The following is a 12,348-nucleotide window of genomic DNA, read 5'->3' as shown; positions in this document are numbered from 1 at the left end:
AACGCGCAACTTGAAATTAAAATAAAATAAAATGATAAAATAAAATAAAATAAAATGGCAACTTGAATTCCAGGTTCTTGGTGGGAAATCTTCTCACTGAGGCCCAAAGTACTACTAGCAGCAATAAGAGACAGACCCCTCTGGTGGAAGCTGCCTTCTCTATGAAACTCCTGCTGGTTGGCTCTCCAGCTTGAGAAACAGGGACTGTTGCCAGCAGTTTTCACCCATCTACTAAAATCTAAAAGGTAACAAACACCATTTCTGGAGCTACTGAAGAGACAGACTGCTTAAAGGGAGATTTACATGGCTCTGCAGACTTCCTGGCTCTGCCAGCACTGGGGGAATTTGGTGTACAGAGTGTGAAATGATTTTTTTTTCTTGGCTCTTTGCTGTAGGTCCAGGCAGCTACAGCAACAGCAACAGCAGTGGTTCTCACCCTCATGCAAAGCTTCCAGAATGCCTGGGAGTCTCCTGCTGATAACAATATGGAATGCCTGGAACTAGTCAAAGAGGTTGGAAGCCCCACCACCTACAGCAGCCAAGACTTAAAGCAGAGCGGTTACCCCAGAACCTCTGGGCTCAGGGTAGCTTCAGAACTTAAAGGCAAGGGGTGCCTGGGCGGCTCCGTTGGTTGGGCATCCGACTCTTGATCTCAGTTCAGGTCTTGATCTCGGGGTTGTGAGTTCAGGCCCCATGTTGGGCTCTGCACTGGGTGTGAAGAATACTTTAAAAAAAAAAGAGAGAGAATCTAAAGGTAAGGAATGGATGCTTCAGTGTGTAAACATGCCACACAATAGCCATGCACAGCAGATCATACGAAAAAAAAAGTAGTGTGGACAAATTCCTGTCCTCTCCTGCAGGTGCGGCATTTACATATCTTCGGGTATAAAGAAAAGGCAGAGCACCCTGGGAGAGGAGAATTTTTCCAGCATTACTGGGAAGGCACAAGAACTGAAGCCTTTGGCTTTTGGGGCCTACCATTCCCACTTCCCTTCTACAGGATAAAAAGAATCTCAGGGGCACCTGGGTGGCTCAGTTAGTTAGGTGTCCAAGTCTTGATTTCGGCTCAGGTCATGATCTCATAGCCTGTGAGTTGGAGACCCACGGCTGGGCTCCACATTGACAGCATGGAGCCTGCTTGGGATTCTCTCTCTCCCTCTCTCTGCCCCTCCCCTGCTCATGCTCTCTCTCTCTCTCTCTCAAAATAAATAAATAAAACTTAAAAAAAAAAAAGACATCCTTAAAAAAAAAAGTATCTCAGAAGATCCAGAGCTTCTAGTGCCTAGACAGGACACTGGACAGAGTCCATGATACCCACAGCCTCTCTCTCCCTGAAAAGATACCTCGATGATGCTGGGAAAGAGGAGTCGGGCTGATCGGGAAGTCAAAATACAGTTATTAATTCTCTTCACCAAAGGCCACCCAGGGGACTACTATCAAGTCCACTCACTCAAGATATCATGATTTCTCACCACATCCCATGTCTCCCCAACATTCACACATTAAAATGAAGCTCCCACCAGTGTTTAGGGGTTAACTGAGTAGGAAGACTTGGCCCCTTTATGACTCCAGATTCTTGCAAGACGTTTGTTTTCTGAATATTCCCCTCTGTGTACTCCCTTCTTGTCTTAATTGGCCCTACCCACTGAGGTAGATTCCACATCTTTCTCCTGTATCTTTCAGTTGGCTAAGCCTCTGACCTCTCCACTGCAGAGTCTAAAAGCAGGGAGATGGCCAAAATAGGCAGTCAGGGAAGAGCACAGGCATTCCTATCGCATCTGCTCAGTCTCTCAGCAGTCCTCATGTCAGGGAACCTCTCAAGTTTACAGGCTGGGGCCATAGAGGGTCTCCCCTTCCTCACTCACTGTGTAACACATGGAGCAAGGTCTCTCAGAGACTGTTTGCGGAGTGCTGAGAGAGATGCTGTTGTTGAATGTGGGTGTTTTCCAGCAGCCCTGTTCTGGATGTAATTCCTCAGAGCTGCTCCCTGGGTCTGTGTGAGCTAGGTTCTGGATAATTCCCAGCACGACTCCTTACCCTTTTTCTTGTTGTCACCAGCTGTCAGGGGAATTGCTGTTCATGATTGACACAGGTAACTCCTATTATAATTGTTGTTATTTTCCTGTTTCTTTTCAAAAATATATTTACTTATTTATATATATATATATATTGATATATATATATATATTTTGAGAGAGAGAGAGAGAGCAGGAGAGAGGCAGAGAGAAATAGAGAATCAAAAGTAGCTGTCAGCACAGAGCCCCATGCAGGGACCAATCCCACAAACCGTGAGATCATGATCCAGGCTGAAATCAAGAGCTGGGCACCTAACTGACTGAGCCACCCATTATTTTTAATACTTAGAAGGCTGGAACACAAAGTTGAAAGACTTCCACAAAACTAGGAAACAGGTTGCCACTTTAGCAAGGCTTGCTCAACTGATTGATTCAAAAACATCTATTGAGCACTGGCACATGCAATGTACAACCTGATGATGTGGAGGGGAAACAGAGGAAAACAGATCCCTCCTTAAAAAGGCTACATTGTAATGGAGACATAGATGCACACAGAAATCACTGTCATACAAGGTAAGCATGTAAGGATAGGTCACAGTTATAACCTGGAAAAGTTAAAGGTGAGTCTGCGAGGCCACTAAGCCTAGGCCTGTTGATCAGCTGGGGTAGTCTGATTGTTTTTGCCTCAGAAGCCAATGCCAAGCCAAGGTCAATGCTAATGCCAACATGTTATGCACCATAAAGTAAATATTTTGTAATGCTCTATGTGCATGTAACAGTAGCTCAGTGTAACACTTTCCTTTAAATGGATCTCTTTTAGGGGTACCTGGGTGGCTCAGTTGGTTAAGCATCCCACTTTGGCTTAGGTCATGGTCTCACAATTCATGGGTCCGAGCCCCACATCGGGCTCTGTGCTGATAGCTCAGAGCCTGGAGCCTGCTTCAGATTCTGTCTGTCTGTCTGTCTCACCCTCTCTGCCCCTCCCCCCTCACACTCTGTCTCTCAAAAATGAATAAATGTTAAAAAAAATTAGAATAAAATAAAAAATAAATGGATCTCTTTTAGGGGAGCCTGGGTGGCTCAGTCAGTTAAGCATCCCACTTTTGACTCAGGCTCAGGTCATAATCTCACAGTTTGTGGGTTTGAGCCCTGCATCGGGCTCTGCGCTGGCAGTGTGGAGCCTGCTTGGATTTCTCTCTCTCCCTCTCCTTCTGCCCCTTCCCACTCATGTGCTTTGTCTCTCTCCTCAAAATAGGTAAACTTAAAAAAATAAATAAATGAATCTTTTAAGTTAATGAAGTAGGTTGACTGCCATTTACTTCCTTTTCATAGCAAGAAAAATAGAAGTTGCACTTCCTTTCCCTGTTCCTCAGGGCAACTAATAAGAGAACAAACATCGTTCCGTACCAGGAATAAAGTTGACTCATACTCTTAGGCTTTCTCTCCTTTTAGAACACATTGATTGAAGACTTGGAATGGGATAACATTCATTCGCGTAGAGAAACAGATGAAGTCGCCAAAGAAGAGAGGGTAGGGAGGGAACAGGGAAAATGAGATGAAGGAATAGGGAAAGGGGCTATTACACTACTTTTGATAAAGTCTCTTCATCTGAGAAGAAAAGATTGTTCCAGGAAGATCATATTCTAGGCAGAAGGATGAGGATGAGTAGAAATCCTATATATTCTGGCCCACCATCCTAGAAGAGAGTCAGTCTTGTGGCAACAGGAATAAATAGGTCTTTGTGGCCTGCTACCAGTCCAACATCCCCAGGTCTACAAAACTTAAAAACAAGCCAATGAGAGTACGGGCAACTGGTTGGCTCAGTCAGTACAGCATGTGACTCTTGACCTCAGGGTTGTGAGTTCAAGCCCCAAGTTGGGTGAAGAATTTGCTTAGAAAAAAATATATATACTCTAATATATAGAGTATAGAATTAGTAGTAGAGAGGAGGTGAACTTTTCCCAAGGCAGGAATCTCAATGGGTGCCACTGAGTGACCTCAGGTCAAGAGGTAAGAACCTAAGACCCAGGAGGTGACCCACAATACACAAAAGATTTATAGGGGAAAAGGACACCATATTTTTTCCATTAGTATACTTCAAAATAGTGACACAAAAGAAAGGACATGAGAGGCTCCTACACTGGGCTCTTGGCTTTCTAGATAGAAGGGGGTAGAAATGATGCCTCATCTTCCTGTGAATTCTTAGTCATTTTTTTTTTTTTTTGCACCATTGCCTTTGCTAACCCTTTTACGACTGATGACTGTTAAGTAAGTCTTTACCTGGTATTTAAATATTCATATGTTTGTTTTCATATACACCATAAACTACTTGAGGGCAGTGATCATATCTCTATACCTTCAATGACAACTAGCCAGTGCCTGTTCTCAGTAGGTCATTAAAAAATGTTGATTTGATGTTATAGGAGAATTAGGGTCAACAGCTGCAAGGGCTGGCAATCCATAGGTTTCTGGCCAAGAATTTCCATGAGGCAAGGCAACATTTGGCAATTACAAGGGCATTCCAGTGAAGTGAAGAGGAGTGTCGGATTTTGCAATAGTTCTGCAAATAAGATAGATTTTCTGGAGTGGCTGGGTTCGTGGAAAAACATGTGCTGAATGGCAAAAAGGAATCTGGGTTTTCACCTTTACAGTAATCATTGTAGCAAGATATAATCTCTGCTAGATTCAAATAGAAAGGAGTGACATTAATAAGTTTTCTTAGCACTACACAGCATTATGCCATACATGCAGAATATTTTTTTTCATTGTTACTATTGACCTCAAGCTTAAAATCTCAATGGGAATTCAGAGGCATCTCAGTGGCTCAGTTGGTTAAGCGTCCGACTCTTCGTTTTGGCTCAGGTCATAATCTCACAGTTTCATGAGTTTGAGCCACACACTGGGCTCTGTGAGCCTGCTTGGGATTCTCTGTCTCTCTCTGTCTCTCCCCCTCCCCGACTTGGGCTGTCTCTGTCTCTCTCAAAATAAATAAACTTTGAAGAAAAATCTTAGTGGGAATTCAATGTGTACATACACAAACTAGTTAGAGAACAAGGCAATGAGTGTTACATTGAGTTACAAATTAAACATTATACCATTGCTCTTGGAGATGGATCTTGGGAGTCCCCTAATTTTTGTAGGTCTTTGTTCTTTTGAGCCTTCACAAAGTTCTCTATCCTGTGGACATTTGAAACATAAGACATTTTATTGCTTTAACTCCCCCCCCATCCACCTTATCCCCACCTATTAGTATTTCAAGACACCATTTCATATATAGCTGATGTAATAGCATGCTTAGTTCTTAAACTCCTATCTCTCTAGCCTTTGAGCTTGAATCTGTAACCCTAACTTATAGATTAAGCTTTACTCCAACCCAAGGACCCCAATTCTTCCTGGTAGAAGGACATGAGGAGAATGGGTCATTAGTTCAAAGAGTCAATCTCAAAGACTTTGGGGCTTTGGGGCGGTTCCTGCCTTATATTTCTATTCCCCAGTACTTCTCCTGCTGGTAACTTCTCCTTCCCAAAATAGAATTGCAGCCCCCATTGAGGCCTCTGGTTTCTATGGTCAGGTTTTTTGGATATCAACTTTCTGTGTGCCTGAATCTGTGTAAATTGCTTAATGCCCTTTTAGATCCACACCCTGGATCTCACATTCATTTAGGACATTTTACCATAGATTAAAAACTTTCTGCATGGTCCCCAGGGGCTAGTTTTGGTGCCAGAGTCACAGAGAAGGTGGTACACTGGTCGCCCAAGGTTCTCTTATTTCAAATGTTTCTGGGCTACAAAGCAAAAACAAGTGAGAGGCTGCAGTTCTGTGATGGGATCATGGTTATCCGCTTGTTTTAGGATCCAAAGAATTGCCTTAGACGATTTGTGCTTTAAAGTGTGAGACAATGTAGAGAGAGAGGATCTTTTCTGCACTGCTGGTGGGAATGCAAACTGGTGCAGCCACTCTGGAAAACAGTCTGGAGATTCCTCAAAAAGTTAAAAATAGAACTACCCTACGACCCAGCAATTGCAGTACTAGGTATTTATCTAAAGGATACAGGTGTGCTGTTTTGAAGGGGCACGTGCATCCCAAAGTTTATAGCAGCACTATCGACAATAGCCAAAGTATGGAAAGAGTCCAAATGGCCATCAACAGATGAACGGTTAAAGAAGATGTGGTGTACACACACACACACACACACACACACACACACAGAGACACACAGACACACACACAAACACAACGGAGTATTACCCGGCAGTCAAAAAGAATGAAATCTTGCCATTTGCAACAACGTGGATGGAACTAGAGGGTGTTATGCTAAGTGAAATTAGTCAGGGAAAGAAAAATATCATGACTTCACTCTTATGTGGAATTTAAGATACAAAACAGATGAACACAAGGGAAGGGAAGCAAAAATAATATAAAAACAGGGAGGAGGACAAAACACAAGAGACTCTTAAATATACAGAACAAACTGAGGGTTGCTGGAGGGATTGTGGGTGAGGGGATGGGTTAAATAGTAAGGGGCATTGAGGAAGACACTTGTTGGGATGAGCACTGGGTGTTATACATACGGGATGAATCACTGGGTTCTACTCCTGAAATCATTATTGCACTATATGCTAACTTGGATGTAAATTTAAAAATAAATAAATTAATTCATTAATTAATTTTTAAAAAAGTGTGAGACAATGAAAGGGGTATTTTGGAAAAAAATTAACATAGCATGAAATGTATCAGATGTCAAGGTGACCATCAAGACACTATATGTCTCAGAACAAATGAGATAATGCAAAGTACCCAGCACAGTTCCTGGCACTCAATGAAAATGTTAGTTCTCTTCCCTTTGCATGTGGATTTTACTGTTTACAGCATGCTTTCGTACATATTAGCCCCCCACCCCAAACCTTAGTAATTTCCCTCAGAGAAGTAACTTGACCCCAAAAACAGTACTTCTGAAAAATGGCAGGGTTGAGAGTCAGACTCAGACCCCAAAGCCAGTTCTCTGCCCGGCACCCAAGACTCTTCTTACTGTGCTGTGTTAGACTGGAGATTGTGTAGGCCTGGATCAGAGTGCTACAATGAGATGGAATCAAAGAATGATCTTGAAGCTCCCGCATAGCTGAGCTTCCTGGGGACTTATTATTGTTTTTTTTTAATATCTTAATTTTATTTAAATCCAAGTTAGATAACAGTGTAATAATGGTTTCAGGAGTAGAATTTAGCAATTCATCACATACATATAACCCCCAGTGCTCTTTCTGAGGCCTTATTATTATACACCTTTATTTGTAAAACACAACAAAAAACCCAATACTTTATTTTACCTATTCCAAGATACATATACTGTCACCTTTTAACATCTCTGAAATTGAGACAATTCATGTTTTTCAGCTGTTTCCACCACTATGCACTTTCGATATCACTGCTATTGTCTGCTTATCTGCAAATTTAGTTGTTACTCCTGGTTGAATGATTGGACAACTAAAACCCAGGGACATTTCAGTCAGCCAACCACTTAAGCAACATTTGCACAAGAAATATGATCCTAGTTGTTGTCTGAAAAACTTCCACTGACACCTTTTTGTATATAGCTTATCAGGCACAAGAGCGCATCAACATCAAAATTTGCGGAATTGATGCCAGAAGGTTGGAAGAAAATCCTACCCCCAAATGGAGCCCTGTTTAAGGACTGCTGCATTGCCACTGCTTTTGATGGCACAGAAGGTAGCACTGTATTGAAAATACAGTATATTGGGGCACCTGGGTGGCTCAGTCAGTTAAGTGTCTGACTTTGGCTCAGGTTGTGTGTTCATGGGTTCGGGCCCTGTGTTGGGCTCTGCGCTGACAACTGGAGCCTGGAACCTGCTTCAGGCTGTGTGTGTGTGTCTCTCTCTGCCCTTCCCCTGCTCATGCTGTCTCTCTCTCTCTCAAAAATAAATAAAACATTTTAAAAAAAGAAAAATTCAGTATATCAATTATTCAGAGTTGAAAAGTTATTCGTTAGATATAAAGACATTTTGGGTTACCTTAACTGAATTGTTCCGTTTAATGCACAGCTTTTAAATATAACAAAAATCAATTTTACATACACCTAAATAAGCCCTTTAATAAGGACTGAGTGATAAGAAAGTATTGTGTAACAGATTAACTTGTATCATTAGTTTCTTAGTGGACTATAAAATAATGGTGTGCTCTACAATCTGTGGTGTCTCAGATTCAATGAGAATAGTCATATTACATTTGTGTGTTTCATGGTTTATATATTAACTCATTTTGGTCATCATAATAACCTTGTAATATTAGCAGCAAACTATTAGCCCCAATTCTATCCATGGAAAAATAAGGCAGATTAAATAACCTATTCAAACAGCCAGGATAAGGACTCATCCTTATTTAGTCCTCTAGAATAAGCCTAAAATCCTTTTTTCCCTCTAAAATTACAAGGCTGATATCAATCTTACTACTATATATATATATATATATATATATATAAAAAGGCAGCTCTGATGAAAATGAACATAGTAATTCAGGAAAAACATTGAATGTGCCTCCCTTTTGGCAAGGAAAGTGAATTGTCAGAGTTTTAACAATAATAAATCACTATTACAAACAGCCTACTACTCTGCCTAGCACATAAAAGTTGTTAAATAAATAATACATGTTGCATTACTCAGGATAGCTAGTGCTGGCTTAACCAACAAAACTTAATTCAGCTAATGCTGAATCTTCTGTGGCTTAACCAACAAAACTTTGTCTCGTGCAGGTCACAGATGTAGCACAAGTTGGCAGGCAGTGAAAGCTGTGTGTCACTCTATTCCACACCTTTACGCAGTAGCCAACATGACTCACATTCTACCATCTTCTAGCTGCACCAAGTGGAACGTGTAACCTCCAAGATTGCTGTGACGGGGTAAAAAGGGTTAGGAAAGGCACATGGGCTTATAACTTGTCTGGTCTGAAAGTGACGCCCAAAAGGGATACAAATCACTTCTTTCACAGGCCATTAGGCAGAAGTGATCACAGGACCCTAACCTACCTGAAGCGAGCTGAGAAAAGCAAAGCAGCAATAGAATATTTGGTGAGTACTATCTATACCACAGTAGTCCTATTTCTTGAGGGCAGGAATCTTTTATTTACTGGTATTCCCAAATATCTAGAATTGTGTCTGGCCTACAGTGTTCACTAGCAATTATTAAATGAATAAATGAATGAATTAATAAATGGCATCTGAAGCTGCTTTTCCTCATTTTAACTACGAATCTGCAGTTTCCAGGTAGAATTAGATATGCAAGTTCAGGTTAATATTTCAGAAACATCTAGTGTTAAAAAGAAGAAGCCAGTTTGATAAGAAGTTATTTGAAGTTGGCACACTCATTCTTAAATGTAATTACAAATTACATGAAATCTTTTCTATGGGAGCTTAATGATTCTTTAAATTGACATAAATATGAGGAAATACAATACTCAACTCTAAAAGCCAGTTTGGGTTGTTGGTTTCATTTAACAAATGAACACAGACTGCAATCTTCCCAAAAATGATTGCTTAGGGAGTTGGGAACAATTTGCCAGGATAAGAATTTAGATTGTGGTGATACGAGAAGGCAAGCAGCAGTCAGGCATGGGGAAGGCACAATAAGTAGCTGTCCTTTTGGCTCTAATTCAACACCTGTTCTTAACATTACCCACATGATTAGGAAGGCACAGAAGGTTCAATATTTGGTTTTCACAAAGGAATCTCAAAACGATTATAAGATGTAATTCATCATTTATTCAGAGCACCTGGGTGGTTCAGTCGGCTGCGTGTCTGACTTTAGTTCAGGTCATGATCTCATGGTTTGTAGGTTCAAGCCCCACGTCAGGCTTTGCACTGACAGCAAGGAGCCTGCTTGGGATTCTCTCTCTCAAAAATAATCGGGATTCATGCTCTCTCAAAAAGAAACATTTTAGAAAAAGATGTAATTCATCATTTATTCAACTAATGTTTATTAAGCACCAAATACGTGCATGCAGAATGCTTGGTACAGGAGATTCCAGTGCAAAAGACAGATATGAGTCCTACCCCAATGGAACTTATGATCTAATAGAGAAGAGAGACACTGAACAACTATTAGAATAAGCATGACATAGGTTGCAAAAGGGGAAGTAACAGGTGTTATTGAGTGAACTGGGAAACTATTGGTCTTCAGCAATAAGAAAGTAGAATCAGTCAGGGAAGATCTCAAGAACAGCTGTTTCAGTTTAAATCCAGAAGATAGGGAGGATTTGGCATGAAAAGTCAGGGAAAGAGAATTCCAGATGGAGGGAATAGCTTGTCTTCTCAACCCCACTGTGAAATCTCAACAGGATTACGTGCTCAATCATATAGCTGGAGAGATGGCAGAAATGACTTGTTCAAAGGATGCTGTTTAATAAGTAGCTTAATTAGGACCATAAGCCATATTCGTTACTTTACAGAGCAGGGCACACAATTGTAGAAGGTAGGCTCTTTCCTGACTCAAACGTAGCTAAGCCAGTCACTCCTATAGCCCATCAGGTGCATCAGTCAGCCATGAACCAGACTGATGTAACAGATATAAATTTTCAGCCTGTTTCACAGCGTGCAGGATGAGAACTAAAGAGCCCTAAAGGCTTTCATGCAGGAAGGGAGGGGTGTGGTGGCAGAGGGGGAAGCTTCATTGGTGAGAGCCAAGCGCTAAAAGCAGCTGCGTGTGACATTTCCATCAACAGCACTCCCTCCCTCATTGTGTATGAGACACACATCAGATGTTCTGGTTTATGATTTCAGCTTCAGAGTACATACCCTTCGAGGTCCAAGCTCATGTATCTCTTCCTGGCATGGTGCCTGCTCATTAACTGGACTAAAAAGCTCATCTAAGAGTGATAACCAAATGCTGAGAATATTGGGGTCCCTTTCTCCTACCCTTAAGGAGGTCTGGAGTCTTGGTTGAGGCAGGCCGACACGCCCAGCCTCTGTACTTGCTAGAAAGTGACAAAGCACAGGCCACCAAAAAGATTCTGTCCAGATGCCAGAACCATATCAGAACACAAGGTCACATACAGCTGCTGTCTTCCCCCGTTTATATCAGCCTGGAGGACAATCCATTCTCTTTCCCTTGGAGGACACAGTAGAGGCAAACTCTTGGAGGTCCCAGGTAAGTGCCACTTTATCTGTTAGGTAGACTAGACCTAAGGAAAGCTAAGTCTTTGCCTTTTTGTATTGTGTTTACCTCCCCAGGTAAATTAAAGTAGAAAAATCTATTATTTTCAGTGGAGGTAACAGGAAAGCCCTTATAGGCCTTTGCTTCTTTGATTCAAGAGCACAGAACCTGAAGTGACTGAGATGTCAGTAAATGGTATGTTTGCACACCAAAACTTAAAAGTGTTCATGATGTTCTGATCATTTGAAAATGTATTACTTTAGAGATTTCTGTTAAGTTTTGGTGGTTGAAATCTGTTACTTGTTCTAAAAATGCTGGGTCATACAATCTCATATTATTTTTCCAAATATGTCATGCAACTATAAAAACCACGGTAAATGGGGCGCCTGGGTGGCTCAGTCGGTTAAGCGTCCGACTTCAGCTCAGGTCATGATCTCACAGTCCGTGAGTTCGAGCCCCGCGTTGGGCTCTGTGCTGACAGCTCAGAGCCTGGAGCCTGCTTCAGATTCTGTGTCTCCCTTTCTCTCTGCCCTTCCCCTGCTCATGCTCTGTTTCTTTCTATCTCAAAAATAAATAAAACATTTAAAAAACAATCTTAAAAAAAAAAACCACTGTAAAATAAATGTCAGAGAGTTTTCTTTTTAAAGAGCAAAATTACAATAATAACAATAATTTGTTCTAATCCAAATGACTACAATCTCTGAGCATCAAGGCTGCTTGTTTTATCACTGGGTGGCCACATTTATATAGGGTTGTGTTTTTTTTGTCAGAAATCTTTTCATAACCAGACATTAGACCCAATTTTAGATGATTTGAAAGACGGGTTGGCTTTGGAAGAAGTATGCTAAAGTTAGTAGTGAGGTTTTATCACGGTTTCTTAGTCCACATTATTCGTCAACTGCCACAAGTCCATGTCTGAAGTAGTAATAACAACTTCTCAGTTTAGGGCAAAGTAACTCCTGGTAAATTCATTCATTTAGTCTACAGATATTCAAAGAAAATCTACTATATTCATTGTACTGAATAAGACATGATTCCTGCCTTTTAATATGCAATTTAGTGGAAGCTATTTATACACTAGACTGTAAACTCCAAGGTCAGGTTTTGGGTCTGTTGCAATTACCACTTTATATCAAAGTATAGCAGTGTCTGTCTCATGGTAGGTGCTCAGTAAA

At 41.1% G+C, this 12,348-nt stretch overlaps 1 long non-coding RNA gene across 1 annotated transcript in view; it reads right to left on the bottom strand.

Annotated features, from left to right (window-relative positions):
- LOC121027707 (uncharacterized) overlaps positions 1-12,348 on the bottom strand; it is a 37,076-nt gene that overhangs the window by 18,124 nt on the left and 6,604 nt on the right. Inside the window, exon 2 of the long non-coding RNA XR_005788877.1 lies at positions 5,111-5,192. This is a non-coding gene — a long non-coding RNA (uncharacterized LOC121027707). The remainder of the gene's footprint in view (positions 1-5,110; positions 5,193-12,348) is intronic.

Source organism: Herpailurus yagouaroundi, unplaced genomic scaffold, assembly GCF_014898765.1.
Source record: "Herpailurus yagouaroundi ecotype Mexico unplaced genomic scaffold, PumYag 77, whole genome shotgun sequence".
In the NCBI taxonomy this organism is placed as follows: Eukaryota; Metazoa; Chordata; class Mammalia; order Carnivora; family Felidae; genus Herpailurus; species Herpailurus yagouaroundi.
This window is presented reverse-complemented; position numbering and strand designations above follow the sequence as displayed.